Raw genomic sequence first — 18,195 nt, 5'->3', positions numbered from 1 at the left:
AAGTGGTAAGGGTAATTGTGGGTGGAAAACCTAGATACAGGAATCTTTGCAAGACACCCATATCACTGCCAAAACAGGCAGATAGATATGTTCTCCAGATAATCTGCTCACATAGTTCAAATATGAGACCAGGGGCTGGTTCAGTCCAGAGATATGAGGTGTTAAAAGTCCCACGGGGCTATGCCTTCAGGATCGTACTAATTATTTTAATGAGAATTTGTTGGGACCCAAGAACATCTCATTAACTTGTTGACTTGTGAAAGTTCCTAACTATCAGGATAGGCTGGCATTTATTTTCAACAATATCCCCTTTGCACAAGGCAACAATATTGACCGCTGGTTTGCTCAGAACTCCGTGTCTCAGAACCTCAGTCCATTGAAATGAGTAGAATGTTAGGCAGAACTTCCAGATTGGCTCAGTTCGGTCCACCAAGCACGTACCAGATTCTTATACACAATGATTGGGATGTGAGGACTGGAGACATTGATTCACTGAGCACATGTCTTCATTAGTTTAAGTGCTTGGACTGTGGTATCAACTGGTGTTATGTTCAAAAGAAGCCGATCTGTAGTTAAAGAAACAGATACATGGCATAGGTATAATGCCATGCAGTCTTAAAACTCTCAAAGAAGGTGACACTTGGTTGTATAAGGTTTGACTTCTTACAAGTGTCCAGTATGAACCAGGATGGCTTATTAAAAAGGAAACAGCCATGCCTAGTTAAGTTTGCTTTAACCTAAGGAGCAGGGGCAGAGGGAGAGATGGAAAGGAATCGGTGGGTCTGAGAGGCTTGGACTGATTTGAGGACCTTGGGGGATATGGCAAAGATTCACTTTTAGCAGCATCACCTTGTTTTCTCTGGGGGCTGGGAGACCAGCCTAGAAGGAGGCTCTTGAGATACATAGCCCTGGTCTTCATTTTCAACCCTCATTCAACTCTATCCAGAAATTATAGTGGTGGGACCAACAGAACGAACCAACAAAAATGCAGAAGTTCTTGCCTGATTTGAAGCTGGGTGATGGCCCTTTTTACTGGGCTCAGGGGGTACAGCCCTGCAGCAGGTTGGGGTGATGCTCATGGACCTCTTACTATAGGATGTCAGAACTGTCCTTCTTCTGATAATCCAAAGAAGATGCTGGCATTTCAAGCCAAGGTACTCATTCCCTGCTTTTTCTCCAGCCTCTCTGATACAGCATCCTCATTTAATTTTCCATATATACTGTGAGATGGTGTCTTCCTTTCCAGAGGAGGAAGCTGAGATGCAGAAACGAAGTAAAGGTCCTGTAAAGCTTCCCCCTCCCCCACACAGCCCAGTTTGAAGATATGGAAACAGACAAACAGAAGCTAATGAGATGACTTAGACCATGAAACCAGCGGGCCAGGCAAGATAAGATGGAAGCCCGGTTCTGACCCTCGCACCACATTTATTTTACTGAACCACGCCATCTTGCTAGGAGGATGGTATGCATGACATAGTGTGCTGACATTTCCATCTTAAAAAATTAAGGGAAATGTCACTGCTCAAAGGGGAAATGGTTAGTGTCTAGAAATCTCTGGCTGCCTTCCTTCCCAAGGCCCCGGTTCACTGAGAGTGGGTGTACCCTCTGTCTCTGGAATTATTTTCAGACCAGAGCCTGGGCATTTGCCAAGGGGAGGAGACTAAGCAACGACAAAGAGGGGGCCTTTCAGGACAACTGCCGTGAGAGCAGAAGCACTGCTATATAGTTCCGTTGCAGTAACTCTATTCTTACCCGGGCACGAGCCTGGTCATGAGGGTGTGCATCTTGGAGGCAGCTGGACACAGCAATATTTATTGAACATTTGCTATGGACCAGGAGGTGAGCTAAGCAATCTGGGTATAGCAAGAAGCAAGAAAGGCTCACTCTGCCTTCCTGAGAGAGGCTCATCATCTCGCAGGTGTGTCAAAGAACAGATTGGGAGGTGAGACAACAAGCAAAGAGATAGACAAATGAAGTCAGCAAACAAGTAGATGGTTGGGGTGAGCCGACTTTCTAGACCGAGAGGAACTGTGGGCATGATGGAGAGGTGAGCTCGTGTGGGCAGGCTGGCACTGAGCTGCTCTGCACACCGGGAATCGGGAGCAGGTCGGAAAAGTGACCTGGATCTTCGGAGACCCAAGGGCTTGCTTCAGGCATCTGGTCAGAGATGCCTTGAATTATATTTTAAAGTAGAGAAGGTGTCCTACTACCTGAGAGCATGGGATGGTAAATGTAGCAGGCAGCAGCTTGTAACATGTTCTACATAGATAGAAAAAGGTAAGTGTTCCCAACACAGAAATGATGTTTCAGGAGCCCAGTTATCCTAAATCACTCATTATATATGGTATTTTCAGGTATCGAGTTATTACTTGTGCTCAGTAAATACAGATATTATATGTCAGTTTAAAATTAACCATGTTTAAGAAAATAATTCGGTCTGGCAAGATGGCTCAGCAGGTAAAAGTGCTTGCCACCAAACCCAATGCTATGAATTCAATTCCTGGGACCCACTTGGTGGATGAAAAGACCTGATGTATGCAAGTTGTCCTTAAACTTACACCCCCCCCAAATCAACAAATATAAATATATAAAAACACTACTATTGATAACATTTTTACTTCTGTTGCATGGTCTGGCTCTAAGTATTCTTGTGAATGAATTAGTTGAGAAATAGTATCCCTATTTCAGAGAGGAATTGACGTCTGCGATGTTAAATGAGAGGTTCCAGATCCTGGCAGGGAAAACCAGTTGTTTAGCTCATCTTATCACGGCTGTGACACAACACCAAAACAATTCAAAGGAGGAGGAGTTTACTTGGGGTCACAGTTCCAGGGTATGGTCTGACATGGCAGGAAAGTCATGGCTACAGGAGGCTGACCGGGGTTACATTGTATTCTCAGGCAGGAAGCTGTGAGTGATTTTGTTACCCATTTCCCTTTCTCCTCTTCACTCAACCTAAGACCACACCCTGTGGAACCGGCTGCCCACATTGAGGATAGGTCTTTACACCTCAATTAATCCTTATAGAAACCCCCTCACAGAGGCAGAGAATTGTTGTCTGCTCATTCTAGATCCTATCGGCTTGACAACTTGTGTTGACTATCAGCTAGTTGATCATAGGACAGGCTCTGAGTTTACTGCGGCCCCACTTGTTCTGTCTTCCACCTCTACTGTGTCCAGGGAATCTGGTAGGACTTTTGAGAGGATGCTGTATAGTCAGACATTTTGCCAGCTGGTGGGTGACATTTTTGGGAGGGAGGATCCTCTAACTCTGGAATGTATGGGCCCAGCCTGGTCCTTCTGTGTATTTAAGTATTTGATTCTCAGATTCATACCTAAGCCTTGGCCCCCAGGTCTCTGAGCAGTCTTTTCTTCCTCTAACCCACAGTGCTTAACCGCTGACAGAGCCAAATTCCAGCCTCCCACTCTTTGGAAGCCTCCCAAGTTTGACTCCTAGTAGGGCTGAGAATTCAGAGTGAGGAGGGGAACACTGAGGAGCCTACTGCATGAGGTTCCTGTAACCTCACCCTCCAGCCAAACCACCTAGGCAGCTTGGCCTATTTTTCTAATACTCCACAATGGAGATTTATTGCTTTTGTATTGCTCTCCTCGGGCCTTCAAAGATTTATTGGTTTTTAAGTGACAGAATCCCAGAATTGCTTAAAAGATCAATCAAATGGTGACTAGAATCTAATATTCAGCTCTGACTCGAACACGCTGAGCCTTCTTCCCCCACGCCCCACCTGTCATGCTGATGTATCTGTGGTAACCTTCATAAGAAAGTAACTTGGCCATGAATTAATCACCCATAATGCAGTTCCTGCAGTGAGAAGCGGGGCTCTGTAACAAAATCTGTGGGAGACACTCCCCGCTACAGCAGACTTCTTGCAAGTATCCTTTCCCATCTCACCTCTCTTGTCCATTTTGTCACCTGCATTGTCCCTTGATTTGCAGATCAGCCCCGGATGGAGACACTGCTTCTCTAGCCCAGTGGTCCTGGTCAGCAAGCATGCCCTTGCTGATATGTTTGTCAAGAGCATCTCTCTCAGGTCCATCCCCCACCACACTGCTGGCGTGATCCCTGGGAAGCACAAATTGGATCAAGTTAGCTTCCCTGCTTAAAATTCTTAAATGGGTCACTAGTTTTCTATTGCATTAAGTTGAAGCTTCTTAGCATGAAATTCAAGGCCTGTCAGCATCTGCCCTTAACCTTATTCCTAGTTTCATTTAAATTCACTCTGTCCCTTTATCAGGTTTTACTCAGCAGTGATCCATGTGGTTCCTTAGTGGTTCTTCCTTGCTCATTTAACTATGTTATGCATGAATTTATAAGCTTTCTTTGTTTTGAATTTTTGTTTGTTATTTTATTGTTCTGGATTCCTTTGTTTTGGCCCCAAAAGACTTGAAGGCTTAGCACTATTGGGTCTTCTTCACATGGGATAATGCCAAGCCCATAGTTGGTGCAAACAGACAAAACATAAAGGGAAAAGAAAGCCCAACAAGTAGTTGTTAAAGTATGTGTTTATTAAATTCAGCAAATATGTCACGCCAACCTTGTCAATTCCAGATGTTAAGGCTGTGTGAATTTTCTTCAGCTACCTTCTATCCCATAACAGATTGTTATAAGATAGATCTTTCTCTAACAATAAAAATTCCCTTCTTTGTGAGCTCTCTGGTAGGATCTCCACTGACCTCACATGACTGTCAAGCACTTGACACATTCCTGCCATAACAGAGGAACTGACTTATTTTATGGTGGTCACTTTTGATCAGTGTGATATTTCAACACAGGGGTAGTACACACTGAAAAAAGCCAACCTTCCTTTATCTACCCTTTGTATGGACTTCCAAACTCTAGCTACCATTGTTCTGCATTCACACAAACTTGGTGTCTAGAAAAGAGAGAGACAGCATTTGTTCTATGGATTTTTGTGTTTGGCTTATTTTGTTTGGCACAAATTTCTCTGGATTTATTCATTTTGCTGCAGATGATGGGATTCCATCTTTATTTATGGCTGACTAGTTCTCTGTTGGGTGGATATACTGCATTTTCTTCATCCACTCGTCGGCTCGTGGGCATCTAGGCTAATTCCGTGTCATTCCCACTGGCAATGGATCCTGTCGTGGGGTAGCTGGATCATAGACTGAAGCTGGCTTTTTCCCCCTAGGAGTTTCTTTTACTTCACATCCATGCTAGCATTATTTTTCATTTGATTTTGGTAACAACCTTTTTAAATAGAGTGAAATGATACCTCCCTGTCGTGTTGACTTGTATTTCCCTGGTGGATAATGATACCAAGCTTTTTAAGCATGTTATCAACCATTCATCTGTCTTCTTCTGAGGACATAGTGATACCTCTGATTTGGGATATTACAGGTGTATGAGGGCAAACAAGTGTGGAAAAGATACAAGTGATGATGAGGGTGTGGGGGGGGGGGCTAGGGGTTTCCATGACAACTAAGTTAAGTGCATAGGCATCCAGCATGAGCCTCATGGGTGTGGAAGCTGGAGGACTTCCTGGAGGTAGTGCTGCCTAATTGAGATCTATAGAATGAAGGTTTTTTTTAAAAAAATTAAATTCATTTTACATACCAACCACAGTTCCCCCTCCCACCCCTCCTCCCACTCCACCCCATCTCCCTCCCCAGCCCACCCCCCATCCACTCTGTAGAAGGGGTAAGGGCTTCCATGGGAAATCAACAAAGCCTGGCACATTAAGTTGAGGCAAGACCAAGCCCCTCCCCCTACCTCAAGGCTGAGCAAGGCATCCCACCATAGGGAATGGGCTCCAAATATCTAGCTCATGCACCAGGGAAAGATCCTGGTCCCACTGCCAGGGGCCCCTCAGACAGACCAAGCTACACAACTATCTCCCACATACAGAGGGCCTAGTTCGGTCCCATGCAGACTCACCAGCTATAGGTCTAGGGTTCCTACAAGCTTGGTTCAGCCATCTCTGTAGATTTCCCCATCATGATCTTGACCACCCCCTTGCTCATATAATTCCTCCTTCCTCTCTTCGACTGGACTCCTGGAGCTCTGCCTGGTGCTTGGATGTAGACCTCTGCATCTGCTTCCATACTGGACAAAATCTCTATGATGACAGTTAGGATGCTCACTAATCTGATTGCAAGGGAAGAGCAATTCAGGCACCCTCTCCACTTTTGCTAGGAGTCTTAGCTGGGTCATCCTGTGGATTCCTGGGAATTTCCCTAGCACCAGGTTTCTCCCTAACTCCCTAATGGCTCCCTCTGTCAAGGTATCTCTTTCATTGTTCTCCCTCTCCATCCCTCCCCCAACTTGGCCATCTGGATTCCTCATGTTCTCACCCCCTATTCCCTCCCCTCTACCTCTCCCCGCTCCCAGTTTACCCAGAAGATCTCATATATTTCCCCTTACCAGGGCAATTCATGCATCCTTTTTATGGTTTTCCTTGTTACCCAGCTTCTCTGGGACTGTGGTTTGTAGTCTAGTTTTCCTTTGCTTTACAGCTGATATCCACTTAAGAGTATTTAGTGGAGGAGGAAGTTTGTGAGTGAGAGGAATCAACAAGAGTTAAGGCAGAGAAGACACACAGGGTGTCTAGGAGCCATAAGTAGTTCAGTGAGCAGGAACAGAGACAAGGTAAGAAGATGGTGGCATAAAAGGGGGTGGAGCAGGAAGGTCTTTGCTTTGGGTTTAGACTTTGTCATGGCCTGTGGGAAGGACATTCAGCAGATGCCCACATTTGGTCCTCTGTGTCATTGGTGTCTGTTCATGCCACTATGCGGGTGTGTCATTTGTTACCTTTCCGGCATCCAGGCCAGCTGCCACATCCCAGACTGTCTTGCCTCCATCATGAATGCAGAATGCCCCATCTCTTCCAGTGATGCCGGGTGCCTTCCCCACTCTTCTGTAGGGACTTCTGTGTGAGTGTGCCAGTGACTATGGCTCCTTGAGTCCAGGAGCTAGATCCTGCAACCCAGATAATACCTTAGAACAATATGTTCTTCCGACAGCATCTGCCTCCCCAGTTTAACACAGTAGGACAGAATCAGATTCAGCTTTATTCAGCAGCTTCACTGGGTAGTAGTTCTGTACCAGGTACCTGATTCTGTGAGCCTCAAGTTGCTTGTTGATAAGTGGAAGCTTATATATGCATATATCACAGCTTTGAAAGTCAACTAACATGGGTTTAGGACGACTGTCGGTTTCTAGGGATTTTCTGGTCATACTGTTGAAGGAACTGATGCCCCCCACCCCAGTGCTAGGTGGTCACAAGCAAGTTTATCTCCAAGCTCATGTCTGTATGCTGTGTATGTCCAGACACTCTGGTGAGGTTGGTAACAATGTAGATGGTCTGGGAACCCAATATACTCAAGAACTGGATGGGACCTAATAGGCAGTGCACAGCTATCCTGGGTGTTTCTCAGGGGCATCTACAAGGTTAGTTAGGACTTGTGGCATGTTATTATGGCTTCTGGAGGCATGGCATTCATTGCTCCAGCCTGTAGGATCAGATGTACAAGACTGAACAGCAGAAGTCAATGTATCTTGCCAATGCCTTCCAAAGGTCACGGCAAGTTATGTTTATTCCCTGATGAGAATCCCCGGGTCTCGACAGGAACATCCAGTTAGGACTGCGCATTCTGAAATGCGCAGTGATTAGTTACAGTATAAATTAGAGACCCAGCCAAGAAACTTTACTGGGAAGAAAAGCAAACTATTGCCAAATTTCCTCCAGGACTCCTTTAATAATGGCAAAGCCCCGAGTGGGAGCACACAGAACAACCACAGAAGGGCTTTGCTGGTCCGTGGAACTGCAGCGAGCGAAATTGGAATCATTATCATCTGATTCTCAGACACCAGCATATGATTGTATCCAATTAGGAAGAAGAAATGAAAATTTGGAGGATTTATTAGCATGGGGGAGCCTGAGGAGTTGCGAGTCCCAGTTCACATGGAGACAGATGCGGAACAGCAATTGCAATCATTCTCTGAGCCTTGTTTGTTTGCTCGGTCTCCACAGTTCTCTGGGTCACCTTTGCTGGGGCCCAGCTATGAGGAGTTCTGTGTGCCCCACTTTTCAGGGAGCATGTGGTGGAGATGAGAAGGATTCCTATAACCTGCGAGACGATTTAGCTCTGTAAGTTACTAACCCGGCTGGTATCCATGCCCAAAACATGCTGGGAGTGCATCACATGGGATTAGAGAATATGAGGAGCCAGATACAAGAAGCAATGAAAATAATTCCAGAATAATAGGATGCGTGCTGTTACAGTTTTCTTCCCAAAGCCTAAATATGGTACTAAAGGAACATACTGCTTTCATTAATGAGATATGGAACTTCCTGGACACTCCCAAGGAGACAAAGGTCAGTCCTGTCTTCAAGTACAAAGCTACAGGCAGACAGATAAAGTCAGTCTTGTTGCAAAAGCAGATAAACAAAAAGGCAAAGTGTGTGAGGCTGTGGATGTGCTGATTCGCTTCACTATGGTAACCCTTTTTTTTTTTTTGATTTTTAGAGACAGGGTTTCTCTGTGGCTTTGGAGCCTGTCCTGAACTAGCTCTTGTAGACCAGGCTGGCCTCGAACTCACAGAGATCCGCCTGCCTCAGCCTCCCGAGTGCTGGGATTAAAGGCGTGCACCACCACCGCCCGGCCTATGGTAACCTTTTTTGTGTCTCTCATCTATCTTATTATCTCTGTATCTGCCATCTATCTCAGGCTCCATCTATCTGCTTAAGAAAAGAAAGATTGTTCAGGGAAACACCAGGGAAGAACGGTGATGCTCCCGTAGTTTAGTCAGGCGTGCATTCGCTTCAGCTCACCCTAGGTGCCTTACAGCACTCCCTCTAGAAACCATCCCACCCACCTCCAACCTCACTTGCAGCCCAGCAATGCAGCTTACCAAGAACTAGCCCTGCTGCTGGGATTTGGGATTATATCACTCAGGCTCAAACCAAGGAGGAAAAGCAGGTGTTTGGAGAAGAGTGTTTTAAATGGAGCAGTCGACGGAACATGAAGAGTGAGAATGTTCTATTTTGGACTGTCTGCCATCTGGGGAGACGGAGAGTGGAGCTGTTATTGCCACGCGGGAAAGGAGAGCATGGTTGTCATGTTCACCTCCTACCACAGCGGCTATTTAAACTCTACAAGTCTGTGGTGCTGGAGAGGCGTCTGACAGGGGTTTGCATTTGGAGAGTCCAGCATCTATGTGGCATCCAAAGACACAGAGGGGAGAGTGACCTCATTCAAGGAGAGCACAGAGATGAGTGGCAAGACAGAGTTCTGTGCCATGCTACCAAAGGACCGCTCAGAGGGTGGAGAAGGACAGGCTTGTGAAGGAGAAGAAGAAAGAAACCCAGATCAATATGACCGTATTTTAACTTCTTTGTAAAACAAGAAAGTTGAGTAGAGATTATGGGGTAGCAGCAGAGGAAATGGGCAACATTTTTACTTTAACCTCTAATAGAAAATAAGAAAGAGGGCGAGAAAGATGACTCAGTGGTGAGTATATACTGTTCATGCAAAGAACGGGAGTTTGAGTGCCAGCTCCCATATCAGGCCGCTCGTAACTGATCATAACTCCAAATCCAGAGAAAGCTGACACCTCTGCCGTTCATGAGCACCTGCACTCATATGCTCCTACCCCCACACAGACATATGATACACATGCATATAATTTTTTTAAAAAATTAAAAGGAAATAAAAAATGACACATAAGTTTACCTAGGACAATAGGAAAAGGAAGATCATGCTGTTAACCAAAGTGCTCAACCTGAACCATCTGGGCTAAGCTTGCTTTAAAAATAGTACGACAGTAGGAGCCCAAGAGCTAAAAGCTCTCGCTGCCCTTGGGGAGAGTCAGTGTTCTGTGCACAGCACCCACACTGGGTCACTGCCCTTGTGGAGGGTCAGTGTTCAGTTTATAGCACCCACATTGGGTAGCTCACAACTGCTTGTAGCTCCAGCTCCTGCAGATCCAGCACCCTCTTCTGGACTCCCCATGAAATTGTACAAACACACACAGGCACATACACACAATGAAATATAAGAAAAATATGTTGTAAAAAGTATAAAGGTAGATGTGTGTGCATGCAGAAGAGATGCTGAGGGCTGGCAGGCCACACTGTTATCAAAGAACCTGTGTAAAGGGAAGAGATGGGATGAAAAGGGCAGCTAGAAAACATTTTGAGTGAGGGAACCAAGACCCAGAAAGACAATTATCACATGTACTCACACATAAGTGGTTTTTAAACATCAATCAAAGAAAACCAGCCTACAAATCACAATCCCAGAGAACCTAGACAACAATGAGGACACTAAGAGAGACATACATAGATCTAATCTACATGGGAAGTAGAAAAAGACAATATCTCCTGAGTAAATTGGGAGCATGGGGACCTTGGGAGAGGGTTGAAGGGGAAGGGAGAGGCAGGGAGGAGAGCAGAGAAAAATGTACAGCTCAATAAAAATTTTTAAGAAGGACAGGGAATGACTGTCCTTGAATAAGATGCTAAGAAGGCAGGATATAATAATTAAAAAAAACCTATAGAATAACATGGTTATAAGATACCGGATGACTAGAACCAACTACACAAATATGATTGATGTATGGTCCTGTACTCAAGGTGAAGGTCTCCAAAGTCGGAACAATAGACTAGACAAAGTGTGGAAGGGTTGCCTAAGTAGATACAGTCCTATGATGCTTACCCTCCCCAACAGGAGAGCTCCTGAAACCTCTGCAAGAGCAGCAATGACTGCAAGATGCCTTCCTCACAATCTCCTCTTTCTCCCACTATTATTTCCTGCTGGCTTCTGCTTCTTGTACTGTTCTGGACCCCAGGACAGTATGTACCACTGTGTGTCTCAGCTTTTGAGCATCTGATAACCAGTGGCTCACAGGCTCTCTGTCTGCAACTGCCAGAAGGTCAGACTTTGAGTCCACCTCCATCTCGTACATTTCCATATCATGATCTATTGGTGTTTTTCTAAGCTAGCACATGGATTTGTGCAACCATAGTATCCAAGGAGCCTTGTTCTTTTGCAAAAGCAATGTCTGCTTCATCTGCCTGGAGCTGCTGCTCAGAGAGCTGCCTCCTCACAGTAGCAGTAAGAGAAATGATTCTGAAAACCCTGGATTTTAGGCAGTAAAAGAAGAGCATAAAGGACCGGATAGTGGTGGCACACCTCTTTAATTCCAGCACTCGGGAGGCAGAGGCAGATCTCTGAGTTCGAGGCCAGCCTGTTCTGCAAAGCTACTTCCAGCAAAGGCTCCAAAGCTACTTAGAGAAACCCTGTCTCAAAAAACAAACAAACAAAGAAACCACCACCACCAACAAAACCAGAATAGCATAAAGATATAAAGATTACAGTCTATGTGGCTAGGAAAAAGAATTTATGCTTACCCCAACCCTTTCCGTGCAACCCACCCTTTTCTGGCCTGGCTACAGCTGCTTAGGTTTTCCTGTTTGGCTAGTGTGTTTCCACTTAGGTACTGATTCTGGAAAGAATTTGTAAAAGCTTACAAACATATAAAGAAAGTGTCGATTTTAAGAACAGAAAGTAAGAGCCCAAATAAGAGAAGAAAGATTCGAGATCATGACTTTAGATATGAATTATCTAATACCGTAGCCACTTCCTGTATGTGGCTACTTAAGTTAAATACATGAGATCCCTGAACACCACCAGCTCATAAATTCTTTTATGTTTCTGAAGGAATGGGAATCCGTCAAGGAAGATGTCCAGGACTCTTCTTGGGGATTGGGATCTCTGTTTTTCTGTCCTGAATGTGTGGTGTCCTGAACACAGGAAGGCTAAGGTACTTCTGGTACAGCCTTTGTACTCCTGTGGAGAGAAAGACTGTGAGGTTGTAATTGGATTTATTATCTCGGTGTTATTGGTCCCCTTTAAAGACCCAGAAATGCCATCTGGCAACAGTAATAACTTGGAGGATGAGCTATGCACATGGCCATGATAGCCTTAACGAATTTGTGAGATGTATGGTTTGCTGGTATTGGTGTTTATTTCCTTAGTCAAGGAACGTGACTTCTTTAAACAAAATTGACAATCCTTTAGTAAAGGAAAAAAATTAAAAATATTTAATTGAGCATCTATCACTGATGTCCACAAAGCATAAGCTCACTGGTATAGCTTCGTCTCACTATTCAGCATCCCCCATGGGACATCAGTGAGCTGGCCATTAAGAAGCTTTCCTGCAAAAGTTATTGGCTTATCATAGGCTTATATGGATCTTCCTTGGTTCCTATGGTAATAAAGATATTTTCAATTTAAAAAACAAATTAAATATATGAAATAAAATATTAGTTGCCTTAGCCACATTTAAAGTATCCAGTGTGCATGGGTAGCTTTTGGATACAATGTTGAACACTATTTCCATCATAGTAGAAAATCGTATCTTCTGCTGTGCTGGACCCTACAAGGGTTGATGAAAAGAGGTCCTGGTTTCGAGGAGATCATTGATGCAGGTATTGAGAGTAGAGAAAATCTAGAGATCCTTCCATGAGTGATGAACAGAATGATGAGTACTTAGATACAGGTATAGAACAAGAAGTACCTGGAGAAGAATGAGCCCTGGCTTCTGGTGACTTGCTACTGAGACCTTGACCTGCTGAACTAGAGCTCCAGAATTCCACTGTGCCGTCTTCCCCAGGGATAACAACTACCTAGGGATACTGTTACGTGGTTACTTCCCATATGACTCAGACTTCTGTAAAACATACAGTTATCTGGAGAGCATGTCCAGAGATAAGAAGACGGGACCCAGGAATCTGCCATTAGAATACATTCCCAGGTGACACTGGTCGTGCTGTTCCACACTAGAGAACTAGGGATTTGGCCAATAGGAGGCCCAGGTGGAGCAAGGAGCCTATGGCACCTGTACAGATAATCAGAAAGTTCTCTATGTTGCTGATATTTGCTCCTGGGCCTGTAGTAGGAAGCAGTTGTTTTGTATTCTACAGGAATACCACCCTTGCTAATTGTGCAGATTTTAGAGTCCCGTGTCTCTTCGGTGGTGTGTTTCAGCATTCAGACAACAGTGTTAAGTGCTGATCCAGAATCTCAGCCAGTGTATTCCTTTATTCCTGTCCACACGGGGGCTAAAAACACACCCCTATTTTCTGATGATGACAATGACTGGTGTCTGAAATAATTCATGTTGTGCTGGTGCATGCTGATGGTGGATCTGAATATATTGCTGCTATGCAGATGTTGGGGCGTAGGTAGAAGATGGATGTGGGGTAAAACTGAACATCAGACTCTGAACAAATCTGTATTCTTTTGTAGATGTCTGGAGCAGCCTGGGAGAAACAAATCCATTTCCAACTTTCACTCTATAAAAAGTTCTATATTTTCTTAGATCAGACAAAATATATTGAGTGCCAAAATGCTGCGGCAGTATGGGTGCGTCACTCAGCTGGGTTGGAGGCTGTACGCAGTGTCCCCCCGGGCCAGTTTTGATTATGTTCTTTTTCCTTTTATTGCAGTCAGCAAATCTGAATTTGCTATTGTGGGGAGAACAAGAAGATGAGGGGAGAAAAGAAGGTTTTTAACCTTCAGAAAGTTCAGAGGTTCCGTCTGAATAAGCACAAAACTTTGAGCGTGCCTTGGAATTCCTTGAATTGGCAGAACCGCTCAGCATCCCAAGAGAACTACCTTGCATGCAGGGATCCGGGCCCTGCTTTGCGGCCAGAAGGCAGAGCTGAGATTATGAGTGGGAGAGTCAGAGAAAGTGGGAAGAGAAATGGATACGGGGGAGGGGGCTCAGTACCGATCAATCTAGGATAAGTGTTAGATTATGGTTCAGTTTCTTCATTTTAAAGTCATTTGCTTCCCACAGCTGACAGGTAACATCTCCTATGCCAGGACACCCTGTTCTTGCTTAATTGAATTTGGTTCCCAAGGATAATTGCTAAGAGTTCCCAGTAGTGCAATGTTTGTAAAGGCATGGAAGGACAGACGGAGTGGAAGGAGCATAACGACTGGGATGCTATGTATCCACATGGGCCAGATGTTCGAAGACAATGCCCCAAATCAAGGGACTTCTCTTTGGCCTCTACAGCTTACAAGTGGCTCCATTGAAACTGGCGCTGTCTCCCCATCAGGGACCTGTGGAGCTGAGTGTGAAAGGAAACAATCACTTCCACTCAGGTTTGGAGCAATGTGTTTCCCAGGCTTAATTATAGCACAGGTATATAAATTACAGAAACATGTTAATGCTCCCATGATTAAAATTATAGAGTGCCTAATTGAAAAAGCATAAACTGAATTGAAGAATTCCTAATTATAGTTTGCTTTGAGGTGTTAATTTCCTCCATAACGAATGCATAATTTCTTGGAACCTAAAAGGGTGGCCTCTGCATTGGCACCTAGGCTCCAGGAGGATGGGAAAGAGCTCTCGTTGCTCATAGCACAAGAAGTTCACTCGGGAGGTATGGCTAGGCTCTAGACCCCAGGAAAACCTTGTTAAGGAGCTTGGAAAGGATATTAAACTGGCAGAAACCTTATGCCAAAGCTCTACCTGGTGGGACCAGGGCAAATGAGGAGCCTTAGGGTAAGAAACATTTCTGTCTCCTAATTTTCATCTTGTTCCTGTTGGTGTTGGTGAAAGTTTGTCTTAGTCTGGGATTCTCAGTATTACCTGGGAATTCATTAAAAATCAAAATCTGGGTGGAGGGGGGGCCAAGCAGATGGCTCAGCTGGTAAAGTGCTTGTTTTTCAAGCAGTTCAGATCCCTAGCACCAACATTAAAAGACAGATGTAACGACACACTCCTGTAACCTCAGTGATGTAGAGGCAGAGAAAGAAGGGTCCATGGAGTGTGCTGACCGGTCAATCTAGAGGAACCCCTGAGCTCCCAGTTCAGTGAAAGAATATGACTCAAAAGAAGAGAGAGAAATGAATAGAAGGAGGGAGAAAGAGGAGAGAGAGGGGGTTAGAACATAAAAGTGATAGCAGAAGACATCCAGTGTTGACCTCTGGCTTCTGTAGAAATGTGCACAGACATATGCACATATACCCATGAACATGTACATACATATGTACACACACACACACACATACACGCACACACGCACACATTGCAAGTGTTCAAGTCTCACCAAAACCTACTGACCTACTAAATCAGAAGTCTTGAAGGTGAATCTGTAATTTAGTAAGACTTCCAGAATATTCTATAATGTACACTGGAATTTGAGATCCAGATTCAGGACCAAGTCGTAGTTACTCAGCCATACTTGGGTGAGTTCTCTTGGGTACTCCTATCTCTGGATAGGAATGTGTTGATAATGTCCCAGACATCCTATTTTACTTTTATAACCATGCTGTGAAGTAGTAAAAGGTGACCCTCATCTGATGTCTTTAGGTGTTGAGGGGATCATAGGACCACACAGGTTCCAGTGTGACGTGGAGTGAGCATTTCCAAGTACTGTCACATAGTTTGCTAACATAAGTGTCTTTACTGATGGTTTGGAGAATGTGCCACAGCGAGAATGAAAAAGACTTGGCAAACACTAAATCTGACTATACACAGGCAAGGCTCCTAAATCCTCTTATCTTTGTTATCAGTGGCGTCAGCTGTGGTGATGCATTCTCTCTGAACAGTGATGTGAAGTACAAGTGACATAGCTCAAAAAGAAGCTCTAAGTTTGGGGGTTAAAAAATCCCCCACATGTGACCCTCAGTGACCCCCGTAGCATGGAATCACTCTTTAGGGACTCTGAAGTGCAGAGAACTTAGTGTAAAAAAACACTATGAAGTCTTAGCTGGGATCATCCTTGTGAATTCCTGGGCATTTCGCTGGCACCAGGTTTCTCCCTAACCCCATAATGGCTCCCTCTATCACATACCTGTTTCCTTGCTTTCCTTCTCTGTCTCAACCCCAGCTCAACCATCCTGTTCCCTCATGTTCTTCTCCCCACTCCCCTTTACCTCTCTCCTCCATGTTCCCAATTTACTCAGGAAACCTTAACTATGTCCCCTTCCCAGGGGCATCCATGCATATCTCTCGTAGGGTCCCCCTTGTTACCTTCTCAGGGGTTGTGGATTGTAGCCTGCTTATCCTTTTCCTTATGTCTAATATCCACTTATGAGTGAGTGCACACCATGTTTGTCTTTCTGGGTCTGGGTTACCTCACTCAGAATGTTTTTTTTCTAGTTCTATACTTTTGCCTGCAAATTTCAAGATGTCATTGTTTTTTTTTATGGTGGAGCAATACTCCATTGTATAATTGTACCACATTTTCTTTATCCATTCTTCTTTTGAGGGCATCTAGGCTGTTTCCATGAGTTGCCTATTATAATAATGCTGCTATGAACATAGTTGAGCAAATGTTCTTGTGGTATGAATGTGCCACCTTTGGGTACATGCCCAAGAGCGGTATTGCTGAATCTTGAGGTAGACTGACTCCCAATTTTCTTAGCAACCATACTTATTTCCAAAGTAGCTGTACAAGTTTGCACTTCCACCAACATTTATGGAGGAGTGTTCCCCTTACTCCACATCATCTCCAGCATAAGCTGTCATCACTGTTTTTGATCTTAATTATTCTAGCAGGTGTAAGATGGTATCTCAGAGTTGTTCTGAGCTGCATTTCCCTGATGATTAAGATGCTGAACAATTCTTTAAGTGTATTTTAGCTATTTGAGATTCCTCTGTTGAAAATCCTCTGTTTAGATCTATATCCCATTTTTTATTGGATTATTTGGTATTTTGATGTCTGGTTTGTTGAGTTCTTCATAAATTTTGGAGATCAGCTGTCTGTCAGATGTGGAGTTGGTTAAGATTTTCTTTTCCCATTCTGTAGGCTGCCACTTTGTTACTGACTGTGTCCTTTGACTTACTGAAGCGTCTGAGATTCAGGAGGTCCCATTTATTAATTGTTTTCAGTGTCTGTGTTATTGGTATTATATTTAGGAAGTAGTCTCCTGTGCCAATGCATTCAAGGCTACTTCCTACTTTCTGTTCTATCAGGTTTAGTGTAACTGGATTTATGTTGAGGTCTTTGATCCACTTGGACTTGAGTTTTGTGCATGACAATAGATATGGATTTATTGACATTCTTCTACTTGTCAATATTTACTTCCAGTTATACCAACACCAACCACTTGTTGAAGATGCTTTCTTTTTTCCATTGTTCAATTTTGACTTATTTGTCAAAAATCAGCTGTTCACAGATGTGTGGATTAGTGAAGAGGGTGCCTGAACTGGTCTTCCCCTGTAATCAGATTGACGACCCTCATAATTGCCATCATAGACCTTCATCCAGTAACTGTTGGAAGCAGACTCAAAGATCCACAGCTAAGCACTGGTCCAAGCTCTGGGAGTCTAGTCAAAGAGAGGGAGGAGGGATTTATGAGCAAAGGGGTCAAGATCATGATGGGGAAAACCACAGATACAGCTGACTCAAGCTAGTGGGAGCTCATTGACTCTGGACTGAGAGCTGGGGAACTTGCATAGGACCGAACTAGGCCCTCTGAAAATAGGTGGTAGTTCTATAGCTAGGACAGTCTGTGGGCGGGACCAGGAATTTTTCCTAGTGCATAAACTGGCATTTTGGAGCCCATTCCCTATGGAGGGGTACCTTGCTCAGTCTAGATACACGGGGTGGGGGACCTTTGTCCTTCCTCAACTTGATATGGTAGACTTTGTTGACAGAGGCCATACCCTTTCTGAGGAATGGATGGGGAGTTGAGTAAGGGGAGCAGGAGGAAGGAAGAGAAAACTATTGTTGGTATGTTAAATTTAAAAAAATCTTTTAAATAAAAAAGCACTATGTAGACATGTTAATTATACTGGCCCTGTCAAGCTTCTTTTTCCTGTTTAAATACACAACAGACACTGTGTGTGTGTGGCAGCGTGGGGGGAACTATTAGCCAATGCGTAGCCATCTGAAACAATAAATTTTTATGGCTGACTTATAACATTGTTTCAGGCATTTGCATAATTTTTAACAATTCCCATATAATTGAAAATTTGGGTCATTTCCAGTTATTTGTTGTTATAAATAACTCAGTTATAATGGATTTATTCATGTTTTTACTTTGATATTTTACCTTTAAGTAGGAAAAAATCCCCATGAATAGAATTACTAAAATGAATAAAATGAAACAACAAGGAACAACATGTCTATTCTTACATGCAAGTACCGACAGTCTGTTCATTTGCGTTAACCTTTTCATTCTTTGATTTAA

General features: G+C 44.0%; 1 protein-coding gene across 13 annotated transcripts in view; it reads left to right on the top strand.

Annotated features, from left to right (window-relative positions):
* Nucleotides 1-18,195, top strand: part of Ptprt (protein tyrosine phosphatase receptor type T) — a 1,058,455-nt gene that overhangs the window by 787,701 nt on the left and 252,559 nt on the right. The window lies entirely within an intron of this gene.

This window comes from Microtus pennsylvanicus, chromosome 2 (assembly GCF_037038515.1).
Source record: "Microtus pennsylvanicus isolate mMicPen1 chromosome 2, mMicPen1.hap1, whole genome shotgun sequence".
NCBI lineage: Eukaryota > Metazoa > Chordata > Mammalia > Rodentia > Cricetidae > Microtus > Microtus pennsylvanicus.
This window is presented reverse-complemented; position numbering and strand designations above follow the sequence as displayed.